The 27846-nt window shown below is 38.9% G+C and overlaps 1 long non-coding RNA gene across 1 annotated transcript; it reads right to left on the minus strand.

The window, feature by feature from the left end:
* Positions 1-1488: 1488 nt before the first annotated feature.
* Positions 1489-20299, minus strand: LOC149237045 (uncharacterized). Its single transcript, XR_016245226.1, has 3 exons — positions 20187-20299; positions 2728-2814; positions 1489-2272 (listed from the first exon to the last, which is right to left on the minus strand). It is a non-coding gene; the product is annotated as an uncharacterized LOC149237045 (long non-coding RNA).
* Between the last annotated feature and the right edge of the window lie 7547 nt (positions 20300-27846).

A 27846-nucleotide genomic window follows, 5' to 3' on the forward strand; every position in this document is an offset into this window, starting at 1 on the left:
GGGACTGTAGTTCCAATAATTTGAGATGTGCAAATATTGGAAGTCTCAGCTTTCCAAAAGAGTTCTAATAGACAATAGAATAGTGATTTGGTCGAATTTGAAGTTTATAAGCTAGAATTACACTGATACTTCCTATATAAGCTAGAATTTATTTTTCATTGTCTAAATGAGACCTTCCATATACTTTTAATATAAGTATTTTTGTTTCTTCGTATTTTTATTTTTGTTTCAATTTCATTAAGATGTAATTATGTATATATGTTTATTTTTTGTACTCATATGCAGTTTCCCAACTATGATTTTGTCCCTATAGTTGGTTCAATTGTGGCTGAGTTCAAGGCCTGTGCAATATGACCTTATGTGGTTACATTTCTCAATCACACGTGTAAGAGTAATTCATTTACTAATGCAGCCTTTGACATAGTAGTATCTTTTTGTTTGTGAAAAAATAAAAAGAAATTTGAAAATAATTTACTATTGTCAATTGAATTGTTTTTTTTGTTATGTTTTTCATTCTAGAAGTGGACCTAAATGTGTGCCCTTCTAAATGAAATTAAGACCTACCCTTCAAATTTGATTCAAATTTGATCACTACAGGTAACGAGTCTCAATCATATTCAATGCAATCCCATAGAAAACAAATTTAAATCAAGCCAATCTTATTTTGTGCTCGAAAATATCTAAAAATAAAACATGGTCTCCAACAACAGGGAAGGAATTGAAGATATCTTGAAAGCAATTTAGGTACACTCTTGCAACTTGCATGAAAACAATGCTAGCTATTTCCATTTAAATATTGAAGCAATTCAGAAGCCTTACGGATATTCGATATACAGATATCTGCACTCCATATGTGTTTATGCATTTTGAGTGGCAAATATAATAGGGAATGCAAAGTGAGGAACAACCAGTGCTCATCTGAGTACATTTGAGTGAATACTTTTGCAACATTTCCTATCTGTGTCAAACATAAACGGAAAGGTTTCTATGCCGCTTAAAAAACAAGACTAAGATGAGATATTGGGCTAATAATTTTTTTCATAAGCAATAACTCCGAGTGGACTCGTTTACATCATTAACTGAAAAGACATGAACAAAAAAAGAACCATGTTTTCCTAAAAGGAAGACCCTGCAGACCAATTTAACTTGACGTATTGGTTTTTGTTCGTTACAATTCCTGAGGAATAGTGGTGTCTATAGATGAGGTTACAATGGTCTATAATTTGCAGGCTCTGTTAACTTAGTGATTACAAATTATATCTGCATGCTCCTGAACCTCGGTCCTCATCCAAACTCTTTGGGTCAAGATAAGATGATCTCAGAATTTTCTATCTTATATTCCCAGGCAGATTAAGCTTTGTGTATGCAATATGTTTTTTAACAAACAAGTTCCATAGATTTGATTTTCTATTTCTTGTTACAGATTTGTTCGACAGACTCCAGAATTTGGCAGAACAAGTAGCAAAACCATCAACGAGCACTTCAATATATCACAACTTCGAGATACATTATACGTTATAAATAAATACTAAGCAGGGAGTTTAGAGACATTGCTTTCTGGAGTGAGTTATCTTCAATAGATTATCTTCAAAGAACAAATAAAAATAATTCTACATTGTCAATGGAGGCTAGCAGTGTTTCAGACCCACTACCAAGGTTAAAATGCCCCCAGAGACATGTTTTGCCCCTCGTGAACCATCATTCCCATGCAAGCAGGCTATTTCAACTTTCAAGCCATTAAAGCCAAGTGCAAGCCCTAGCTGACTTTGACAGAATAGATACCCCCAACCCCAATATTTTAGCTGAAGAGGTCTTTCTAGAGTGTTGTAACCCAGCCACATTACATTGTAATATGTCCAAGATTCGAGAAGTGCATGCTTGCCACACTTTTCAACTTTATAATTCTAACTCATATATCACTCATTCTATATCACCACTTTCCCAGTCATTTTGGCAGACAAAAGATACGTAGCGAGACCCCTAGCAACCCTTCAATAAATAATAAAATGTCCTGTATACCCAGAGTTCGCAGAGTAAGCACTAAGAAAAGAGAATTGAACAGAGAATTTTATTGCTGGAGAATTTTCCTCCACAAAATTTAAGTATTCCATAACAAGCAGCAGTAGTAACTGTTGAAATTAATTTACTGTCGATATTCCTCCGGCAGACGGAAACCCGATATCACTTTTTTGTCAGCATACATATAACCCGTCTTTGGCATGACATGCCAGTGCACTGTCAAATTGAATTCCTGACCACGTAGATTGCTTCCCTGTGAACAAACAAAAAGAAACAGAAATATAAATACTTACCAGCTTTATAAAAGAAAAGATGATAGCTTCAGAGTAAGATGATAAGATCAATTACATCCATGAAAACTGGCACTCAACAAATGTTTTACTTGTCATGAAAATGTGCTATATGTGCCATGAAATAATACCACTAAGGGATCTGCTATAGATGGAGCTAATATCTAAAAAAAATGCAATAATACATTAAAAGCAGGGCAATAAAAGTTATAGGAAATTGAAACAAGTGGATGTAAATTAGACCAGGTATGTATTACGACAGACTCATTTCTATCATATTGGTTATTGTAGGTGTTGCTGTGCCCGAGAACACACCCGCTTGATTATTTCCCCTCGTAAAAAACTAAAAAGTTATATTGAATCTATGGTGCACAGAAACTTAGCAAGACCAAGCCCAAAAAGCCTCTTGGAAGCAAACCTGATCAACGAAGCCATATTTGTTTGTTGCAGGGATTGAAAACTTTGCATGTTCTTTTGAAGGTATGATAGCATCCCAAAGCGACACCTGTTAATGAATTCAAAAGTACACATATAGAAGATAAGATAATAATATTAATGTCTAATGAATACCCAAAAAAGTAGGTCAATGGGACTGAAGAATAAAAGTATAATCAGCAATAAGCATCTGCAGGAGTACCTAAGGCTACTCTGAAAACATGAAGCAAGCTAACTAAGAAACACATGACAAAAATATGAAAGAGCATGACCAATCAATGTCGGAAAAAAGGAAAAGCAGGGGCTAGATATAACAGAGAGGGCCCTGCTCATTATCAGCAGCATAGATGGAAATATAAGTAGAGGTGGAGGGAGAAGGGCCACTCCTGTCCCCTTCAGTCATTGAGGCACCAATATGAAACCTGATGACACCATCTGAAGAATCCAGAGAGGACCCAGGATGGCCAGGCTGTCAGATCCTTGGCAGACACTGGCCTTCCACTGACACTTCCCTAACACTGGAAGCTTTCGGAAAGAATCTGGAACTGGAACACTGGTGTGCAGTGCCCTGTAAGGGGTAAGTCCGACTCAAACATTTGGCCTCTAGATAATCTCTCTAGTCAGAAAAAGGTGAAAGAAACGAAATCAATAAATTATAATTTGTCACCAAACAAACTAGAGAGCAGTCGCAACATAAACCTTACAGGGTGAAATGTGGGGCATATACTGCAATCATATTAAAATTCAAAATATAGGTTTATCCTAAAAATTCTAAGCAGCATATACTGCAGCCGGTGATGCGGAAGTAAATCAAGATTGCACATTCAGATCTCTACAATATCAATTGAGCTGCTTAATATTGCTTTTTTCATGCTTTTGAAAGATACTGTACTCGTATTTAAATTCAAAATATAAGTTACATTTAAATTTAAATATGAATTTTAAATATAAGTCTACATTTAAAATTCATGCTTGTATCGTATGGTGAAGCATATCTCAGAAGGCAGTCAGAAGAAAAACACGGATCAATCTAATCCTCAAATACATCAGATAAGCAGCACTGTTCCATTTAGTAGACTTTAATTTATAGGCCCTAGCAATAACAACAAAGTATCTTCAAATTTCTGACAGGACAACAAGATGTCAATATCCAGGGTCCAATAAAGAATACAATAACACATTTACAAAAAGCATTCACATTAGAAATGCATCCATCCATCTGAAGGCACCACTGCCACTGTGGAAAAGGTTATCAAGGCTAGGAATAAAGCATTGATCATTGTTTGTCCCAGAACTCAATCCTCCAGGTTGAGTTTCATCAATATGAACAACAATGAACCATTTGTGATGTACCGTTAACAAGATATAGGGTCTAAAGCGCAGGTATACAATGTACATCTTAGGATTCATTACAATTTATATTTAGATATTGAATACCGCATTTAAGAAAGATATTCTTCAGATAAGAAGGCCGCTATTCTTATCATGGCAGGGTACACTAAAATGTTTAGCTTAACCCAAGTTTTCTATATTCAGATTCAGTCTAATATTCCCATTATCGATCTAGCAAAATTACATTCAGGGTAAGGCTTATGCTTTCAATAGTGGCCAAGTTGAAATAATAATCCTTTATTAATGAAAAGTACCTGCACTTCTTACACAGTGGCGAGGCCTTGTGCAGCTTTTTCTTATTTCAGGTATTTGCTAGGCCAGGAATTTCCATTACCACTGGATTCTAGGGTGCAAGGTTGTTGAGAAATCTAGGGGAAGCTAGATTAGGTGATTTCTCTTACTTTGATAACTGCTTGTGATGTATTTTAACTTAACTTGATTAGCTTCTTCTTTTTCTTGATTATTGTTAGTGTTCTTCTATCATCAAACAGCTACCAAACAATGAAGAGCAATAAGACAAGAGGACACAAGATGTAGGCTATAAGCCAGGGCCAAAACCTGTCCTCTTGAGAAGAAAACCCACAAGCAATCCTCTTCTCGTAGAACTTCAAATGATGAATTCCAAGACCTAAGACCCTTGTCAAAGACCCCTCCAAGACCAAGTCAACCTTTCTTCTTGACGAGCTTTCCTTCCAGCAACTTTGACCCCAGCAGTTTCTTCTGCAACTTTGACTACTGCAGAAAACCTAGCTCTTGCATGTGTGAAAAAGATGGTGATTTCTTCCTTCCTTCTCCTTTGCTTGACTTGGTTCTTTCATTTATAGAATTTGGCTTGCAAAGTATACCTATTGATGCCCTAACTCGACTTCTCTTAGCAAGTCTGCAATTTGGTCTAGCTACTGCAATAGATGCCCTAATTTTCTCACACATGTGAAGGACAATAGCCCAAAGACAGTCCAAAAACTTCGCTTCCTTCTTCTTCTTCTTTGTTAGGTATTTAGGCTTCTTTTTGTCTTCTTATCCTCTTAGATCGAACTTCTTGAGAGCTAATTGGATGCCTCTTCCAAAGATGTCGATTACTTTGTATATATAGGCTTCTTGTGGAGGTCGAATAGCTGTCCATGAGGCCAACTTGTCTACGCTTGTAGGCCGCCTTGATCTTTGCTTGTTGACACTTTTCACTTGACATAAATTTTCTTTACAAGATACAAAATGCCCAAAAAGGTCTTCCATACATGACAATGACTAAATGACAAGCCCTAGAAGCACTCAATGGATGCTTGAACTATAAATAAATTTACCTTAACCATGAAACCGATTCCTCAAGAATGACAATAATAAATTCTTTTTCTCTTTACATCAAATACATAAAATCACGATTACATGTCATTATGAAGACACAACCTAGTTACATATTTCAACAAAGGTGATATTAATGTTTGTTACTTCTATATTTTAGGGTCCAATGCTGAATCTCTAAAACAATGCTTTATGTATGAAATAATGAGGTAGGAAAGCCTGAGTTGTTTTAGTTTGTATTCCTGAGTTAACTTTCAGCAAATTTGTTTATACGGAAACACCATAGGCTCCATCACTCTGATACAGAGTACCTACCTTTAGGCTGTATATAGCACATAACAATCACTTTGAACATGTCTACAACTAATATTTCAAAAAAATAAACCACTTCCAATATTCAATAGCTCCTTATTGTGAAACCCATGTTTGACATTAATCCAAGATCAATTGAAATGGTTTTACTACCCACCAATTGCAGTTCCAGTAAACATACATCCTCGAGCATTTCCAAATAATATCGTCAAAGCAAATAAAATCACAAAATACCATTTAGGGAACATTTGGTATCCATCCACTACGTGTTGAAACTATTTGAAGATCTTATATGACTTTTAAGTTATTGGACAGTAATCATAGAAAGGCAGCTAGACATGCAAGCATAATCCTTTCCCCTCAATAACATGGAGAATGCAAGGATTCAATTAGACATAGAAGTCAATCTCCTTGAGGAAAAATAGAGTCAATCTCCTACTGTCTACTACCTGCTTCAAAATATTGGCACGGATACTAACTACCTTACCGCTACTAGACAAGATGGCTCCCAATCTCCATCTTTTCAATGTTTAAGGGATTAACAAAGGTCATCCAAAATGATTAGACAATATTGTGTATGGTACCAAGTCACATCAATCTCCCCTCCCAAAGCTCTCCGTCCAAATTTAGCATACATTTTCCAGCTCTCTTCATCTGCAACTTCTGACACTATTATTCACCTCACATACCTTTAGATACCTTGAGTATCACCTATTTCATGTAGAAGCTTACCATTTTACTACTAAAGAGGCATTAATGCAGAACCAGATCCCATTCTAGGTATATGGCACTGTTGTAATAGTTTATAAATTGCAGGCATTAAATAATCAAATAGATAGCAACCACGAGCAATGCGACCAAAATTGTTGGCCAGTCTAGGTATATGGCACTGTAGTAATAGTTTATAATTGTAGACATTAAATAATCAAATAGATAGCAACCACAAGCCAAAGAGGGCCCACAAGCCATGTGACCAAAATTGTTGGCCAGTTTAGTACTGAAGTGAGGGAGGATGCCATCACATCAACCCAAAAACTTGCACCCTAAATCCAGCTTCTGGATTGGATAAGCTTATGTTCGGAGGAAGATTGAAAACCATTTTGTCTTCCACTTGAAATATATAATGCAGCCTTTCAGAAGGCCCAAGAAAAAGAATAAATATTATTGATAAACATGAAAAGGAATAACACAAATTATTGAAAGAATATACTTCATTAGAATAATAGGACCAAATGGCATCCTCACAATGAAGCCACATCGATAGTAATGTCGCAATCTCCAAAATCCAATAGTACAGAAAAAAATAGTGGCAAATGTTGTGGAAGGTGTAAAATAAGATTAGAGAGTCCATATATATATGACTCATGCCACTGAGTCAATCCATTCTCACATTAACTAGATAATCTGTCAAAGACTCAAAACTGAACAGTCTGTTTCTTCCAGAAATTACCATGAGAAGACATGCTCTTCTAACAATAAATGCATGCTCTATTTTAAGGTAAGAAGTTTGAGCAGTGTTCCATGGGACGCATCCCCCAGGGTGGGGAGTTTCCTATGCTCTCAAGATGGCAGAATGCTTGGGGAAACATTTATCCACATCACCCTTTTGGGGAAGCTCGGGGAGACACAGTGGGAAACATTTCCCCAATGTGGGGGACGTGTTTTCCCAAAAGGGGTGTTTATGGCTAAGTTACCAGGATTCGGATACGGATACGTATATGGATTTGGATTCAGATCCGCCAATGTTTTGAAAAGTCAGGATCCGGATACACAAAGAAAAACGGCAAGTACAAATAATATAGATATTTTTTTTCTAATTTTGAAAATAAGAATTATAAATTTTATAATATATAGTTTATATATATTTGTAAAATGTAATACTTATTTAAAATAATTAATATATTCCATTAATAAGCTTAGAATTAATATATTATTTATGTATTAAATAATAAGTATTCATACAAATTAAATAGTTTATAATTAACGTAAAACATAATAATAACTATCATAGAAATTATTATTATTATAAATTACCTATTAAAAAAATAATAATAATTATTAGAAATTTAATTAAAGAACAAAACTATTAAGATTGGTTTGTAAAGTAAATTGAATTAGAAATTTAATAATATAAAGTATCGGAGACCAAAATGTTGCTTGGCAGCGGGAGTGGGAGCGGGGAGCAGGAGCGACCATTTTCAGAAGCTCCCGGTTTGGGAGCGAATCCGGGAGCGATTTTTTAAAAATATATATATATATTATATTTTTTAATTTTTGATACATATATGTCAACAAAAACATGTAGAATGATGAATTAGACATAAAAAACATAAAAAAACATAGATTGATCATTGAACCATATCACATCAATCATCTAGAAATTATAATCGTCATCAACCATGTCCACAAGTTAGTAAAATACATATTACAACTGCAACATATTGAGTCTCGTGAATCATGATTCATCAAATTCAATCTTAAAGTTTCAACTTCAAGCTTTCAAAATTGAAAATTCAATAACATTTATCATCATTGATCACCAAAGTTGTACTTGTAAGCTAAGTTTAACCATTACAAGAAGTAATATCTTAGATATTTCTAAGTCCTAACTTCTAACGGTTAACATGATATGAAATGTTATAAATTTATAAAATGAAACATGAATAATGAAATGAAATGAAACAACTTTAGTCTTTCACGAAGCATCATATTCATAATTCACAATCATTATCAATGAGTTATAATTGCCAAGGCCCAACTTCAAACTTCAAATTTTCATTGTCACAGTGATATATTGTTTACAAAAAATATCATTATGATATGAAAGAGTCAAGAGTCAAGGACTCAAAACTCAACAGTTATGAAAACTAAAGTCTAATAGAAACTAAAAAAGACAAGTAAACTATAAATCTACATGTGGCCCTTGCCACGAGAGTCTCCAAGAGTATAAGCAGGTCGTGGTGGTCTTCTAAGAGTCTCCCGCACAGACCGACGACCAGAACTAGAACCTCCACATGAGGGTGTAGATTGAGGTGGCGACAGCAAAGGAACAAGACTCGGACCTCGAGCACTGCTACTGGATGGTGGAGGTGGAGGTGGCATGGTTGCTGCAACTGCTTCATCTTCATCCCTTACAAGTTCCTCTTCCAGTTCTTCAAGATGTACAATGCCATCCTCCAAATTGTCATCCTCTGGGTGATTGTCCCAAATTTTATATGTGGGATCCTAATAAGCCCGATCACAGTAATGACTCAACAACCTCAAGTTGTAGTGCACATAAACCAAGCTTTCTGCTCGGTTTTCATTGAGTCTGTTTCTTTTCACATTATGTATGTAGCTGTAGGTGCTCCAACACCTCTCTGCAGAAGAAGTATTTACAACCTGTGAAAGAACTTTTTTTGCCAATTTTGGCAAAAGTCCCTGGCCGCCATATGTTTCCCACCATGTGAGAGTATCAAATCTATCTCTGTCGTCCATTGCATGGAAGTTACCATACAAACCAGTGCCACTGAAGTATTTGCCTATTTCAAGGCGCACAGCTGCACATTCCTCCCTGTCAGGTATCAACTTTTCTAATGCTTCCAAATATCCTCTAGTTACCTCTGCATCTAAATGGGGTTTGGTCCTAATCCCACCCCCTGGTGCAGGTTGGCCCAACCAAGATGTAGAGTAGTATTTTGGCGTAAGGATATACGCCAAGCAATGTAGTGGAAGATTAAGTCTATTCCACCATTCACACACACAATCGTGAATCAGATTGTACAAGTCGGGATCTCTGTTATGAAAAATATCTTTTATTTGCCCCAACATGGTATCCATCTACTCATACACCTCGCCAATCACTGGTTTGTTTGTATCTGCAAACCGAATCATGTGATAAATGGGCTTGGTGAAATCCAATACTTGCCTCACACTTGTCCAAAACTGACCATCAAGAGCGGCCTCCTCCACCAGTTCAAAACCTCGCCTATCAGCTGCATTTGTAGCCCTTTCCTTTAATACCTGCCAATGTGGACTTGATACCATGCTAGCCAATGACTCTCTTACCTTCAAAAGGCGCCTGAAGGTGAGGTAATAGCTACCAAATCTGGTCTTCACAATCTTCAACAACTCCAATCTCGAGTGACTGCGGAAAAGGCCATGGGTATTGCTATGATTTGTAATAAATTTTATCATTTGTTTGCCTTTCTTGTACAAATCACCAATCCATTGTATTGTGCATTTTTGTTTTTGACAGCATCATGCATCAGAAGGTTCAATGTGTGAACCAAACATGCAGACCAAAATATGTTGGGGTATTTATCCTCAATAATTGCTCCCGCTGCCTTACAATTAGGAGCATTATCAGTGATGACTTGGATGACATTGTATGGCCCAATACGGTCAATTGTTTCAAGTAATGCTTCTGCAATGTTGATGGCGGTCCTGAACTTGTCTGAGTAATCATGTGCAATTAGAAAGATGGGACCACTAACAGACACAGCAAGAACACTTATCAATGGCTTGCCTTTTACATTTGTCCATCCATCAGATACAATGGACACCCCATGGTCAGTCCAAGAACTTGTCATTCTATTCAAAGAATGTGATATTTTTGCTTTTTCATGATCAAGGCCAACGGTTCTTGCCTTGTCATACCCAGGGCTCTTTTATCCTTTAGGGGCATCATTTATGGCCGAAACCATTTCATGCCAATAAGGTGAGCGAAGAACATTGAATGGTATCCCACATGCATAGAGAAACCTGTAAACCTTTGAATCCACATCATTCCTACACCCCTCATGTTAGGGTCCCACCCTAACCCCCTTATTTATGTAATGGGATCGAGTCATAGTCAAGAGTCAATAAAGCCCATATTCATAATTGTAAGTGGTTAACCCGCAATTAATCACTGGACCACAGTTAGTTGCAAATGGGCCGTAGTATTAGATAGATGGTATTAATAAAACCCATGGTATTGATCCTTGGTTTTGCATGTATGAGTCATATATAAAGGATAGAGACTCCCTGCGAGGAGCATCGTGTCTTATTTTTGTATCGAGCTCTGCTCTATTGGAGGTTGCCCCCTCGAAGAGGCCAGTGAACATTGCTTTCTGAATAATAAAATATTTGTTGTTGTCTCTCACTGTTCTATGTTCTGGGTATCTTTCTTCACATATTCTGTATTTGGGTATCTTTTGCAAGTTAAGAGCATAACAAGTGGTATCAGAGCGCTTTCCAGGGCCGGTGGGATCTCCATTTCGTAGCAAAAAAAAAAAAATTGGCTAGAGACGTGTTCCGGCGTCTTTAAACCATGGGATCTGTCGTTGAGCGCATAAACCTGCGGATTTGGGGAGGCATGCACACAGGAAATACAAGAGGTGGTCACGCTTGTTGGACTCCCTTGTAACCCCTGTGGGTACCCCTTCGAGTAGTAGTGCATTAGACAGAACCGCGTACGGACTGTCTTCCAAGTACCTTCTAGGTATATCGGAAGCCCCTTAGCTCCTCTGCAACCTCGCCATAGATAAACCTTCGACCGTCTTGCTGCTATAGTACACCGAGAACAGCACTCGAAGAGATTACTCGCCCGTACGATAGGGTAGTCGGGTTGTACGGCTAAGGGTACGGTTGATCCTCCTTAGTTAGAGCCCTGAAACATTGGGCCGAGTACTACTGTCAGACCCTTATGTATATTGCGATCTGTAGCACCTGACACTCCTTGAGACCATAGTTCCCTTTTCTATCTAGGGATCACGGGGCACTTATTGGTGATCTAGCCCATCAGAATCAAGACGACGAGCTGAGCACGGTGGTAACATTCAGTTCTTAGTGAAAAAAAAATTTAGGCGGTCCCAATTTTAAAAAAACATCAGGTCGGTGCATGGTAGAAACTAGAGCTCAAGCTATGGCCAATGAAAGGATGGACAAACTTGACGAATCCTTGCAATCCCTCCACATTCAGTTTGAACAACTAAATAGCCTGATCACGAGCATATTGCGATCTGTAGCACCTGACACTCCTTGAGACCATAGTTCCCTTTTCTATATGGGGATCACGGGGCGCTTATTGGTGATCTAGCCCATCAGAATCAGGACGACGAGCTGAGCACGGTGGTACCATTCAATTCTTAGTGAAAAAAAAAATTTAGGCGGTCCCAATTTTAAAAAAACATCAGGTCGGTGCATGGTAGAAACTAGAGCTCAAGCTATGGCCAATGAAAGGATGGACAAACTTGACGAATCCTTGCAATCCCTCCACATTCAGTTTGAACAACTAAATAGCCTGATCACGAGCATAATCCCGAAGGGCAAGGAGGCAGCCCACGAGGAGGAGTATAATGGCAATGGACACAGTGAGGGTGAGTCTAGCCACTCTCCTCACGTCTGGCGCACCCAGCCACCACCTGGTATCCAACAATCCCGTCAGCGACCTCCCAAGTTGGATATGCATAAATTTGACGGTTCTCACCCGACAGCATGGATAGCACAAATGGAGCAGTATTTCAATCTGAATAACATCTTAGATGATGCGACTCAGCTTATGGTGGGGAGCATGTACTTGGACAATGAAAGGTGGCAATGGTGGGAATGGCATCAACATAGCAATGGACCTTTTCTGGCTTGGAACAAATTCAAAAAAGCTCTTTCAGACCGCTTTGACCAGGAATCTTCTTTTTTGGGTCGTCTTACTAAGCTCCGACAGACTGGCACAGTGGATGAATATATTACAGCTTTTGAAGCCTTAGCCTTCCGCACTTGGGGTCTCTCCGATGTGTTCTACACGGAATGTTTTATCAGCGGTCTTAAAGAAGCCATCAAAGCCCAAGTCCTACTGCACCACCCTCCCACATGGACGGAGGCTTGCAAGGTAGCCCGTAACGTGGAACGTGCATTAGCAGCCCAGTACAGTCGCCCAAACTTCTCCGCTAAAGGTCGCCCCCCACAGGCTCACAACACGACTCAAACACTTAAGGTCCAAAAGGTGTCACCGGCGGAAATGGCCGAAAGAAGAAAGCAAGGATTATGTTACTACTGTGATGAAAAATACTCCCCAGGTCATAAATGCAAGGAGCCCAAATTTTTTCAAATTGATGCCACTGACTACAGCTCAACAGAGGAAGATCCACCACTTGAGGAACATGAGGCGCTAGAAGAGGACAACCAAAAGGACAATGTCTCTGACGAACCAGTTATTTCGCTGCATGCTTTGGCAGGGATTTCTTCACCTCAAACTCTCAAAATCAGAGGTTTTATTAAACATCGCCCAGTAGTAGTCCTGATTGATAGTGGAAGTACACATAATTTCATCCATCAAAAAGTCACAGAAGCAGTGCATTGTTTTGTACGAGCAGTTTCTAACTTCCAAGTCCAAATTGCGGATGGGGGCACAATGAAATGTGAAGGCCGCTGTGAAAATGTCAAACTTCAAATGGGGGATTATCAGTTGAAAACCCACATGTTTGCCATACACATGGGAGGTTGCGACATTGTCCTCGGCGCTGAATGGCTCCGCACTCTTGGGCCAATCACAATGGATTTCCAGGAGTTATATATGAGTTTTAAGCAGAACAACTACACACATACCCTCCGTGGACTCCAGGCGGGAGCTCCCTCTATCATCAGCTCGCATAGGATGGAAAAATTGCTAAAAAAGGGCCATCATGGAGTTATAGCTCAATTTAATGCCATCCAGGCAGTCGAAACCAAGTCTCTGCCAATTCATCCTGAGATGCAACAGATTTTAAATAACCATCTGCCGATCTTTGACAAGCCTCATGAGCTTCCACCCTCGAGAGGGGAACATGATCATAGCATCACCTTGGTTCCAGGGGCCCAACCCCCAAATGTGCGCCCATACAGATATCCGTTCACCCAAAAGAATGAAATAGAAAAAATAATCAAGGAACTTTTGGAAGCAGGTGTCATTCGTCCCAGCATTAGTCCTTATTCATCACCGATGGTCATAGTGCTCAAGAAAGATGGGGAGTGGCGGATGTGTCCAGACTTCAGGGCCCTCAATAAGTTGACAATCAAAGATAAATTTCCCATCCCAGTGGTTGACGATTTGCTAGATGAACTCAATGGGGCTCAATTCTTCACTAAGCTGGATCTTCGCTCAGGCTACCACCAAATTCGCATGAAGGAAGTCGACATTCCAAAGACTGCTTTCAGAACTCATGAAGGCCATTATGAGTTCCTGGTCATGCCATTCGGTCTTTGTAATGCCCCCTCTACTTTTCAGAGCCTTATGAACCACATTCTCAAACCATATCTCAGGAAATTTGTCCTTGTCTTCTTCGATGACATCCTCATCTATAGTTGCACTTGGGCCGCACATCTTCAGCATGTAGATCTACTCTTGCAACTGCTCCGCAAGCATAAATTATTTGTCAAGATGTCCAAGTGTTCGTTTGGCATGGAAGAAGTTGAGTATTTGGGCCACATTGTGGGGCGTGAAGGTGTCAAGGTGGACCCCAAAAAGATCCAGGCAATGCAGGATTGGCCTCAACCTAAGACCTTGAAGAGCTTGAGAGGATTTTTGGGTCTCACAGGCTATTATCGTAAATTTGTCCACAACTATGGTCGCATAGCGAAGCCCCTCACTCAACTCCTAAAGAAAAATTCATTCTTCTGGAATGAGGAAGCACAACAGGCATTTACAGCTCTAAAAAATGCCATGTGTTCCACTCCAGTCTTAGCACTACCTGACTTCACCAAATCTTTTGTCATTGAATGTGATGCTTCGGGTACAGGTATTGGGGCGGTCTTAATGCAGGAAGGGCGACGTACAAGCCAACAACTAAGTGGGAAGAATCTGGGCCAATCTACCTACGAGAAGGAAATGATGGCCATCTTACATGCAGTAGGCAACGTTTCCAAATCCGCACAGATCATCACAGTCTTAAATATTTTTTGGAGCAATGCCTATCCTCCCCACAACAAAATAAATGGCTCGCCAAAATGCTGGGATATGATTATGAGATCATTTACAAGAAAGGGAAAGACAATAGTGTAGCAGATGCCTTATCTCGCCAATTTGAGGAGGAAAGTACTCTGCTAGCAATTTCCCTCCCCATTCCAGAATGGATTGAAGAGGCTCACAAGGAATGGTTTTCACATCCTGGGCTCTCCCAACTCATTTCTCAATTGCAGGTAGATCCAAATTCCACCAAGGGCTACTCGTGGCAGGATGATATTCTTCGTTACAAGGACAGAGTCGTAATATCACCAACATCCACCCTCAAAAGTCGCATTTTGGCAGAATTGCACTCATCCCCCATTGCAGGACACTCAGGCTTTCAAAAGACGTATGCTCGCACCAGAAGATCATTTTTTTGGATAGGCATGAAAAAGGACATCCTTACTTTCGTAGCAGAATGCGATGTCTGTCAACGCCACAAAGGGGAGACCGTCAACACACCAGGCACATTACAACCGTTGCCCATCCCGGCATCAATTTGGACGGAGGTTTCTATGGATTTCATTACAGGTCTTCCAAAGTCAGGAAACAAGTCAGTCATCATGGTGGTTGTGGACCGACTTTCGAAGTATGCTCATTTTTGCGCCCTACCCCACCCGTTTACACCAACTTTGGTCGCTCAATCTTTCATGGATCAGATCTTCAAATTGCATGGCATGCCCACTTCTATTGTATCCGATCGCGACCCGATCTTCACCAGTAATTTTTGGCAGGAACTCTTCAGGATACAAGGCACTCAACTACAACTCAGTACTTCCTATCACCCGCAAACGGATGGTCAAACTGAAGCCGTCAACAAATGTCTGGAAACCTACCTTAGGTGTTTCACTTCAGAAAAGCAACATCTTTGGGTACAGTGGTTACCTCTGGCTGAATGGTGGTATAACACCAACTATCATGCCACCACCAAAATGACTCCCTATGAAGCAGTATATGGTCAACTCCCTCCTTCCCCTACTTCTTATCTCAAGGGGTGCTCAAAAGTACAAGCAGTGGATCAACTCCTACAACACCGCGCAACCATGCTCGCCCATCTTAGAGAGAATCTTCATCAAGCTCAAAACCGCATGAAGCAACAGGTAGACCAGCATCGCTCAGAGCGCCAATTTCAAGAAGGGGATCAAGTCTTTTTGAGGCTGCAACCATATAAGCAAACATCACTCAAAGACAAGGGTTGTCAGAAACTATCTCCAAAATTCTACGGACCATATCAAGTACTTCAGCGCATTGGAGAAGTGGCTTACAAGTTGGCTTTGCCACCTACTGCAAAAATCCATCCAGTTTTCCATGTCTCATGCCTCAAGAAAGTGATTGGGAACAATTGCAGAATTCAAACCAGTCTACCTGAATTGGACGAAGAAGGGTCCATCTAGCTCCAACCTGAACAAGTCCTCGACACACGAGACACGCACTTGCGGGGCCGCATGATTAGGGAAGTCCTCGTCAAGTGGAAAGACACCTCTCCAGAAGATGCAACTTGGGAACCAGCCACTATTCTTCAGCAGTTTCCGCAGCTTCAGCCTTGAGGACAAGGCTAGTCTTAAGGGGGAGGGCATGTTAGGGTCCCACCCTAACCCCCTTATTTATGTAATGGGATCGAGTCATAGTCAAGAGTCAATAAAGCCCATATTAATAATTGTAAGTGGTTAACCCGCAATTAATGACGGGACCACAGTTAGTTGCAAATGGGCCGTAGTATTAGATAGATGGTATTAATAAAACCCATGGTATTGATCCTTGGTATTGCATGTATGAGTCATATATAAAGGATAGAGACTCCCTGCGAGGAGCATTGTGTCTTATTTTTGTATCGAGCTCTGCTCTATTGGAGGTTGCCCCCTCGAAGAGGCCAGTGAACATTGCTTTCTGAATAATAAAATATTTGTTGTTGTCTCTCACTGTTCTATGTTCTGGGTATCTTTCTTCGCATATTCTGTATTTGGGTATCTTTTGCAGGTTAAGAACATAACACCTCATCAAGGAAACCTGATATGGTTCTACACCTTAAAGCTGATGACCCTGTGCCTCCATATCCACTGCCTTGGGAGGATGCTAAAGGAGTTCTTTGTGATTGTGAGCTTGGTTCAAAGAAACCCCTTGATTTTTTTGATTTGTATTGGGCTTCCTCCTCTTCCCTTATGTATTTGGCTCTATTCGCAGCTGACACTGTTAGACAAGTTTTGATTCCTATTTGTTTGTCTCCATCCCATGGCCTTTTCTCGCAAAGGTGTCTTCTAGCACGGGTGTATGAACCTATGTAATCATTGTTGCAATGGGGGCAATGAAATTTAGTGGTTCCACCCCCTCTCCTTGTTTCAGCCCTGTTAACATATTTCCACCCTGGGGTTTGGTTTTGTTTAGTTTTTTGAGGGTCATGTTCACCCTCCTCCAGCTCCTCCTCACCGGGGTTTTCACCAATTCAACTTTCTCCAGCTTCTTCATCCCCCCCTCTTCAGTTTGGCCCCTCCGTTTCCTACTCTCCAGTAGCATAATAACCATAAAAGGGACCAAGAAGAGGAAAATGCCAAGAAATATAGCAAGGTCCATGGTGTTTGATATTTGTAGGCTTTTGAATCTGCAAATTAATTTAATTTATTTAGATTAATAAATTTAATTTAGATTCATGATTTTTAAACTAAATAAGGTTAATAAATTAAATTAAACTAACTATATTACTACCTAACTAAATTAAACTAACTAAACTAACTAAATTACTAAGTTACTTACCTCTTTGCAGGCCTGCTCCTTGCTTCTCGGCGGTTGCTCCTCACTTCTCCTCGCTCCTTTGCTCTCCAGCTCTTCTCAACTCATTCAAGTGATAATGAAATGTTTTTTGGCCCATTGGGCTTTTAAAACAAAATTTAAAAAAAAAAAATTGATAATTTTTTGGGGTTCGCGGATTTTTTTCCGCCGGAACTCTCCTGGCGCAGTCCGATTCGCTCCCGGAGCGATTTTTTAAAGGTCGTGAGTGGTCGGGAGCGATCGCTCCCGGGCTTTTAATTTCGCTCCGGGAGCGACGCTTCCAACAGCGCTCCCAAAATTTGCAAGGAGCGAAATTTTTTTAGTCGGGATCGCGCTCCCGAAATCGCTCCCGAGCCACTCCGGAGCCGCTCTCGCCCGGAGCGTGGTTCGAGAGCGGGCTCGGGGGGGGGGGCGCTCCCCCGCAACTCTGGACCAAACACTCGGGAGCTGGGAATTTAAAATATTTAATTATCATAAAATAAATTAAAGAACAAAACTATATAGATTCATTTATAAAGTGAATTGGATTAGAAATTTAAAAAGATAAAGTATCAGAGACCAAACACTTGGGAGTTGGGAATTTAAAATCCACATAAGTGTTTTGTGGGCAAAATAAATTTACGTGGGACCTGAAGGCTAACAATCGCGTGACGCACATATGTTCCGACAGACATTTATCAATGTTAAATAATATGTTAAAATGCCCATTTGAATAATTGTTTGACACACATATGTTCGGACAGAGTTTTGTTACCCAACTGGTCCAACCAACGCACCTTCATTTGCAGAATCAATCAAGCCGCTGCCATAGAACACATGATTTTGTAGGTTTGGATTTACTACGAAAGGTTCATTATTTTTGAAAGCGACTCTTAAAGTGCACAGTGCGGATCCCAATGGATCAGTGGATCTAGATCCGATCCGGGGATCCGCGGATCCAACTACCTAGCCCCACGGATTCGGTAACATAGGTTTATGGGCACCCCCCAACCTAAATTTTTCCTGAAAACAATAATTTATGGGTGGGGAAGCCTAATATTCGACCCTAGGCCCCTACTGACGCTATGTAATTAATGGTAATAATAAATTATTAAAGTAAAAGGACTTTTTACTTTAATTTTTTAACATTATCATTAATTGTTTCAGGGTATTTTAGAGTGGTTCCAACCTCATTGGTTTTCATATGGAGAAAGTAAAAAAATTTAGATCCCACTCAAAATCCAGCAGACTTAACCGTTTTCAGGATTTCAAGATTGGAGGATTGCAATATTTCCTTGGACTCTATCATGTATGAGGATATGGAATGAGCATTTAATCAAGAGCACCAAGCTCTCTATGTACCTTGATGTTAGTGGCACTAATTGTTGAATCCCTTTGTGATGACCCTAGTAAAATTGTACCTATCACAAACAAAATCTCGATTTGAGATGTTGAGCTTTTTTATCTTATTTTAATGCTTACAGGGTGATATTGATGATGAAGGTTCCAATATAGGAAATGATTTTGTTGATATGTAGGTATTTGTTGTAGCATAATTTTTTTGGACTATAGAGGCCATCTAGAGCCTATTTGCTGATGTATTTTTGGCTCAAAGATGGATTGCACTTGGTGCTGTTTTGGTTATATGCACCCCTTATATGTGAAACTTTGTTATTTGTGTATAATGGTTTGGATTCGCATGGATGCACATGAATATTTAAAAAAAAAAAATCAATTGAATATTTATGTATATTTTGGTTAACTGGTTTTTTTCTAGTTCCCAATTTTCGGGTCAACCAGTCTGATGACTGGGCTGGTTCTAATAATATTGGTTCATTGTCCATTGTTCGTTCCATTTTTAAGTTTTAAGTCTTGATTCTAGATAATGATGACCTTAGACCAAGTCTTTGACTCGTCACTTTTTAGTATTTACTATTTTTTGAGTTTGAATAATTTCAATTTACCATTCCAGTCTTCAAACTTTAGTATCTACCATTTTGCTTAGTACTAAACAGATTCTAGAATAGTGAATGATGAATTTAAATCAAGGTATACAATATTTTACTATTTCTATTTCATTGAATCATTGATGATGTATGAATCAATGTATTTCATTATAGAATTTGAATTTGAATCATGTTTAATATACATTCATACATACATATCTATACAGTGTACACACACACCCTGACGTAGCCCCCCACATCCCCCTAAATTTCCCTAAAATTTGGGGGTGCTCCCACACATTCCCCCTGTGCATCTCCCTTACTGCGTCCCCCATCCCAGAAGCTTGGTGGAACGTTGAGTTTGAGCCCCAAAATCAGCAGGCAGTTTCTAAAGTGTGTTGTACATTGTGCAGGTCCAATACCACAAAGCAATTGTTGCATTACAAGAAAGCCCAACACCAAAACTCCGACTCTTCATCACATATTGTTAATGCAAGAGGTCCCTATTAGAACACAAACTAGCACCTTTAGATTAAAGTCCCAAAGATAGGGCACTAGCCATGTGGAACTAAGACGTTGGCCACTATCAACTCTCCTTGCACTTCAGGCTAGGGTAAATGGAATCCTAACCAAGGGAGGTTTCCCTGTGCCATGTGGGTTATTAAGCTCAATGTGTATGTCATATTATATACCATATAGGCAATTCGTACACTTCCTAATCACTGTCTTAGCAACAGTTATTTGTGTTATTTACACTTTACAACTGCTTTAAATATGAATTCTCTCTAATGCCAATTTCAAAGAACATACCTGATTCAATACATTTTTTGGTGTTTCGTATTCTGCTGCTACAAAGATAAAGACCTATGATAACAGGAAATATACAGTCAGCATAAAGTTTATTTTCTTTCAAAAATATAAAACAGCAGTTTCAATCATGTTTAACCAAAATCGCACGAACATTATAATGTCATGACGAATTTTATTATTTTTCTATATAAAACAGTAGCTCCAAACATGCTTATACCCAAAAAGGCATCACCAAATTAATAGCAATCTAGTAAAAGCATGATACAATTATTTGAGGGAAAAAATAGAATAAAATGATGACATGGAAAAATGGGGATGATTTGTTCAATCATTCATGTAAAAATGCATGCAATAAACAAAAAACGAGGCCTCTACAGAACAGGCATGCTCAAGCATGTTCAATTTATCCTATAGGTGTCCAGAAAGATTAAAACGATTCTAGGAAAAGGGGTGAAACTTGTTTCATATGATTAAGACATAAATAACAAACAATAAAGAGAGAATCATAGGACATGTATGTTCAGGAATGTTCAATTCAATCAGAACCAGAACTGGTCAAGGGTCAACCGTCAAACTGGCACCAGATGAAAAAATGGTTGATATATATATATATATATAGTGCACTCTTTTTCGGGATGAGGGAATGACAGGGACAGCTAGAGTGCACCCCCAAAATTTTTAGGGGGCGGTGGAATGGGAACAGCAGTAATATATATATATATATATATATATATATATATATATTAAAAATCCAGAATTCACCATAAACATTTTGCAGTTGCTCCAAGTTTGTAAGCATACCATGTAGCATTATGCACAACCGTTACACTAATTCTGAAAAAAGCTCAAGCAATTTAAAAAAGCATTGAGTGACATTTTATTATTGGCAGATAGACATGAGAAAATGTAGTTGAACTATAGGGAACTTAGGTGTAACTATTTTCAATTTGCAATAAGGTCTATGAGATGAACTTTTCTATAACAACTTTTCTTCCTCGTATTTCTTGTTAGTAATGATTATGTAAACATAAAAGTCATTCCCTTCTCAATAAGTTTTGCAGACTTTTACAGCTGTGTTGAAAATGACTATAAAAGACTCTTGATTCCGTAAAAAGATTAGATACATATTTTGAATAGTTATTTATTCAAACATTTAGTACCGAATCAAAACCAATTCTATCTGATTGTTTTCACAACGATTGAGGTTGTGAAGGGGGAATCCAAAGGGAGGCATAAGGTGCTCTAAAGTTGAGAATTTTAGCGTCCTGAGACTCTCTGTAGTTTCGACCCCTCATCTTTCTTCCTCAATGGTTAATTTCCTACTCCCCTATTTGTTTCGGCACTGGTTTTGTTGTTGGATTTTCCCTCCAGCTACTTTCCTCAAGCTCTTTTTGGTGACAGATCATTTTTGTCAGTCCTCAGGATTTTCAGTGCAAGCAGAAATTGAATTGGTCATTGTAGATTATGAGCTGGACAGTCCAGTTCTCGGGGAAGGATCTTTCCCTCTTTAGAAGATTTATTGCGTGTGTTGGGCTGTCTGATCTAGATCGACACCCTGCATCTTCCTCTTAACTCCTGAAGTCAGTAGATGAGATTTACGGTGCAGCAAAAAGATTTGATGGCACATTGGTCTCGCCCAATGGTGGTGATCTTTCAGGCCTCTCTTCTCCCCCTCTGTAACGAACAAAGTTCGTACATGCAGCGGAGTAAGCTTAAAAATACTTCAAAGATAAAGACATCCATTGTAGGACAGTAATTGTATATCGAATATTGTATAAAAGAATTAATGAGATGATTACAACAAGGGTGAGGGCCTGCTGATATACCCTGTGCAGGTGCCTCTCCACCAACAGTCATGTCCTTAGGGACATACCTCTTCATTAACTAATTACTAACTAATCATTATTTATTACTATTATTGTTTTACATTATTTGTATTATTTTATATATATTTAAAAGGATATATATATATATATATATATATATATATATATATATAAAATAATACTTTTATAAAGTATTATAAAGAGGTTTAAAAAGAGGAATAATTATCTAAGTTTATATATCATGGTACAAAGAAGTGAAGAAGTGACGTAAAAATACACGTGACACAGGCTTGTCAATTAGCGGCGGATTGTCTAGCAGCTATGGCAGAGCAAGGGTGTGACTATTCAATGTGCTAGATGGCTGTGGGAAGCAGGTGGTACTGGTTGTTTTTAGCTGCACAGCGGCCCTATGGCGATTGTCGCAGTGCTTTCGTGACGGTTTTGGCTAAGTTGAAAAAACCTGATGATGGTTACAACCTAGCAGAAGCGATGACTTGGGTGGAACGAGGTCAATGATGGATGGTGGTGGTAAACAGTTGCCGTAGCATGCAACCTAACGACCGGCCAGGAAAGTTTTTTTTTCGAAGTTTTTTATTTATTTATTTTTAATTTTAAACCTTTGACTCTTTTTTTATTAATAATTTTTTTTATTTAATTTTTTTTAGTATATGATTTTTAAGTTTTTTATTTTTTAATTAATTTTTTTATATTATATATATAGATATATATATTATATTTTTTTTCTTTTTATATTGACTTTTTTTTTCTTTTATTTATTTATTTATTTATTTATTTTTATATCATTTTTAATGGCCAAAGGCCTAGCGATAAGTGGAAATCCTCCCAAACTCTGACGAAACACTTCAATTACATGGCAACAAGGTTGACAGAATGTTCATGGTCAATGGTCGGGATTGGAGAACGTGGCTTTGATACCAATGTAATGAACAAAGTTTGTATACGCAGTGGAGTAAGCTTCAAAATACTTCAAAGACAAAGACATCCATTGTAGGACAGTAATTGTATATTGAATATTGTATAAAAGAATTGATGAAATGATTACAATGAGGGTGAGGGCCTGCTTATATACCCTAGGCAGGTGCCTCTTCACCAACGGTCATGTCCTTAGGGACATACCTCTTCATTAACTAATCATTATTTATTACTATTATTGTTTTACATTATTTGTATTATTTTATATATATTTTTATTCATAACACCCTCAACCTTTCAAATTTGTATTTGGTGCCACCCTGACTCGTAGCAAATACTAGGAAGGTTCTTGCCCTGATTGTGGGAGACGATCTAGGATTACGCATGATGCCTAATATGATGGAGTATGCCATTGTAGGGAGATTATTTGGCAAGATAGCGAGCCCTTTGCCGTTGGACTCACGGATTGAGAAATTCTGGAAGTCAATGGTTGGATACTATCATGTTTATCATGTTTTTGTCAGAGGTTGGTTTGTTGTGATTTTTCGGCAACATGAAGATGCTAAGGGCATTTTTCGCCAACATGAAGATGCTAAGGGCATATTTCGCAGAGATTAACATTGGGGCGAATTAGGCTTGGCTATTCAATCATGGCATTTGGAGTTTGATCCAGCCAAAGAGTCGATGGCAATGGAAAAATTATGGGTGATAGTACCTGGTCTGCCTATTCATTTTTGGACCAAGGAGTTTTTTTGAGGTTGTCGAGAATAAATTTGGGTGCTTTGTGGCTATAGTGAAGGACTGACTTTCCAAATGTGACTGCAGATGCACATGGGTCCCTATTGAGGTAGACATGAGAAAAGGTTTGGTTGATGAAATCGAATTACTAGAAGATTCCCTTTCGCTGCTTTGTGTGCAAGAATATTGGCCACCTCCTGACTCATTATGAAAATAATTCTTAGGGTATAATGCCTCCAAAGAAGGTCTGGGTTAGAAAATCGCCTTCACAATTGGCATACCTATCAAGAAAGACCTGGCTACAATCAATTCCTCAATCGCAGCTTGCTTGTTGAGAAATCTAGGGCATCCAAAGAAGTAGTGATTTCTCTAACTAGGTAACTACTTTGTGATATACTTAATCTTTTCTTGCTTATGAGGTTTACTTCTTGCAGTTCTTATTATTGTGTTCTTATCATCAAAACAATTATCTCAATATGAAGATCAAAGTAGACAAGTAGACACAAGATATAGTTTGCTAACCAGGGCCAAAACCTCTCCTAGAGAGCAAAACCCACAAGAAATTCTTCTCTTCTCATGGAATCTTCAAATGATGAATTCCAAGACCTTTTACCCCCAAGACTAAGATCCCTCCAAGACCAAGTCAACCTTCCTCCTTGATGAGCTTTCGTTAAACAAATCCACCAACAAATTTCGACAGTCTAGCAACTTCTCCAACAACTATTGCAACTTCGACCCCCAGTAACTTCTGCAATTTTGACCTCCCAGAATCTTCTGCAATTCCGCACATGTGGGTGATTAGACTTCTTTTAGGCTTCCTTTTTTCACCTGGATAGACTTTAGAACTTGCTTCCTTTCTTTATATTTTTGACCTTCCTTAAAGATCTGAAATTAGGGTTTGTAGCTGCAATCCAACCCTAACCTTCCTTCACATGTGTGAGAGTGAGCAAAATTTCAGAATTTCATCTCCTTCTTGAGACTAGCCCATCGCTTGTTCTTCCTTCTTGACTTCTTGACTCTATGACAACAACTTAGAAGCGCACAATGGGTGCTTTGACCTAAAACAAATTGACCTAGAGCATGAAACCCATGCTAATAAAATAACAATAATAATTTTTCTTTCTCTTTTACATCAAGTACATAAAATCAAGATTACATAAGATATTACGAAAACCAAACCTAGTTACAAATTTCAACACTCCCTCTTAACTAGGGAGGTATTCATAATACATAGATGGTACATGGGCATTCTCATACTAAAGAATTCTCATAAGAAGGGTCAGATTGGTAAGCCATCTCATAAGCTATCTTTTCAACATATATCAGTGCATCATATCAACCAGCATTGTCATATAGCAAGGCCTTGACTAACAGCTCTATCTCTCCACTAGATTAGAGAACGATGTTGGGGAGACAATGATTTATAGACACCTTCATCATTGTCTCTCAGGACACATACCCCATCCAAGCAGTGTATCAGAAGTCATAGGAGTAAAGAGAAACCACAGGAGCGACGAGCCAAGACAATGCAGATCTATCACATATGCCAAGAGTAAGAGCCATATCGGAGGGAGTAATAAACCATGGGAACCCTTTCGACAGTATATAATATCGGCAGAAATCTTATCGATAGTTTTTATTGTATTAAGTTATGTAAACACTGCTCAAACCCCCGATTGCGATATGAGTTACGGACCCGATGGTCCCATTACAACACGCCCTAAAAAATATCGCATCCGCCATATCACTAGCCTTAAAACCTTGTCACATACAAATCCGTTGGACCATTATATTACACCTTAATGGAATATTGCATCCGCATCGGAAGTTATGTATCACCAAGGAATGCCACTTAAATCCGTCGATTGCAATATAATATACGGACCCGATAGCTCCATTAAAATATACCTTTATGTAGTATTGAGTCCAGGTATCAGGGAAGTTATGCAAATCATAAGGGTTGTCACCGCCGGACCTCTTATTCGATAAGACTTGTGAACCCGACCGTCGATTGTGATATTAGTTCCGGACCCGACGGCTCTATTGACGATGGTTTAATATTATATTGCATCGGTTTCATCGGCAGTATGAATATCGACCATGTTACATTGGTGATGTTAAGAGTTGCAATTGTGATTGATGATGTGAATGTGGGACCTCTATGGGTATGGCCTCTCCTATGAAATCTTCCGTAAATAAAACAAGTTTATGAGTAATTGGATGAATATCCATAAGTTGGCCTCTCCTTTCAAATGAACGTGTCTTTTGAGTATTGGGGAAACTCGTATAAATACAAGTTATAAAATCTCACCTTATGGATCGACCGTGCATCGGCACAGAGAAGAAAAGAAGTTCACAACTAGTGAACTTGAAAAGACAGAGGAAACCAAAGGTCTAGCAGACGACGAAGGTGCAACAGAAGCCAAAGGCCGAGCGAAGAAGGAAGCAGAAGACAGAGCGAGAGGACAATCTTCCTTCTTCGCTCGGCCTTTGGCTTCTGTTGCACCTTCATCGTCTGCTAGAACTTCGGCTTCCTTTGTCTTTTCAAGTTCACAAGTTGTGAAGCCATAACACAGACAAGCGACCTGTTGCAAAGACTACAAGGACAGGATTTTGTAAAGTCCTTGGAAGCAATATATTACAATCAAACATTTCTTGACAGAATAAATCTATAGGGTTGGAGCCCTTGGGGTTGGTGCCTCATAATTGGAAGGATTGGTGTCCTTGGAGTTGGTGCTCCTAAATTCAAGGTTGGTGCCTTGGTAAGATAGGGTCGGAGCCCTAGAGGTTGGAGCCTCATCAAAGTCCAAATTGGTGCTTGGCAAAACTCGTCAAATATTGTATTCAATCTTTTTCTATATTTAATAAAATCATTTCTTTGATTAAAATTGTAAAAAATCTAAACTGGTAATAATAACAATTGAAAAGAAATATTGATTCAGCCCACTCTTAGTATTTCAACCATCTATTACGTTATAAAATAGTCCTAACGTTATGTTGAAAGTGACCGTCCGAGAGGTCACACCTTTTGATTGGCAGCTCCGAAGATGGCGGCTTGCTATTCAACGTGCAGATAACAGAATCAACAGGGTAGACAGGACGGTCAGAACTGTCATGTTTAATTTTATTTTATTTTTGGCAGCGAGTGGCTCGATGGTCAATTATAGGTGCCAGAATGCAAAAAGTTAAAAATGAGTTCCCTCACGTCCGATGTAGAGTTTGCAATTTGCAGGCAAAAGGACGGGATTTTGTAGATTGTTGTGTCCATAAAGTCCTCTCCTTCCCACGTATTCGTTGGAATGGCATTTTGGGGTTGAAGATGATATGATGATGACTAGTCATCAACAAATATAACGTTTTTTTAGATCCCTTTCCAATACTGAGAGGTCTTTCACTTCGTCAAGCACTCCATCAACTTGGCTACAATGCTTACTCGATAGGCGATGGGTTGGCGGTACTATATTCAGCATTGTATCAATGTGACTATTGTTTGTGGCAGGTGATGTGCCCCACAAGGTCTCCACCATAGCATCTACATATTCTTTGGATGTTGCAGTGAACAATACAATTTCATACAACCTTGTAATGCCCAAATGTTGCAACTATTGGTCAACCCCTAGCCTCTTCAACACATAATATGAAGGTATGTCAACGATTTGTCTAGCAGAGGTCGAGGGAAACGAGGGAGGTAAGAACACAACATCAGCGTTTTTGGGATGGAACTCTAAAGCCCCTGTGACACAGAAAAAGGGCAATGCAGGGCAACGGAAGGTGCCAATTTCCAAAGGCAAATTCATGTCAACATTGAAAGCCAATGCTAGTTGTTGCAGCAATAATTGGTCCTTATTGACGAGCTGATTGATGAGAAAGAGAGGCACATGGAGAGGCTCACAAGCGTACCCCACAATGCCAATGCAATCCTGCTTCTTGAACAAACCCAGAACATAAATAAAAACCTGCACAAGTCCTTTGTTCATTTGGACAAGCAAAGTCATATCACCAGCAATAATGTTGGCAGAATAGAAGGTCTGGAAGATAACAGATATAATTTTCAGATCGGTTGACAAAAAAACTATGGGGTTTTCCATGTTAAAGTATTCAAGAACTAGAAAAATGTGCTGGAATTTTAAATGGTTGGATACGATCGAGAGAATGGCGATGAT

Source organism: Pinus tabuliformis, chromosome 8 (genome assembly GCF_031772625.1).
Source record: "Pinus tabuliformis cultivar Carrire ecotype Pingquan chromosome 8, CPIR1, whole genome shotgun sequence".
NCBI lineage: Eukaryota > Viridiplantae > Streptophyta > Pinopsida > Pinales > Pinaceae > Pinus > Pinus tabuliformis.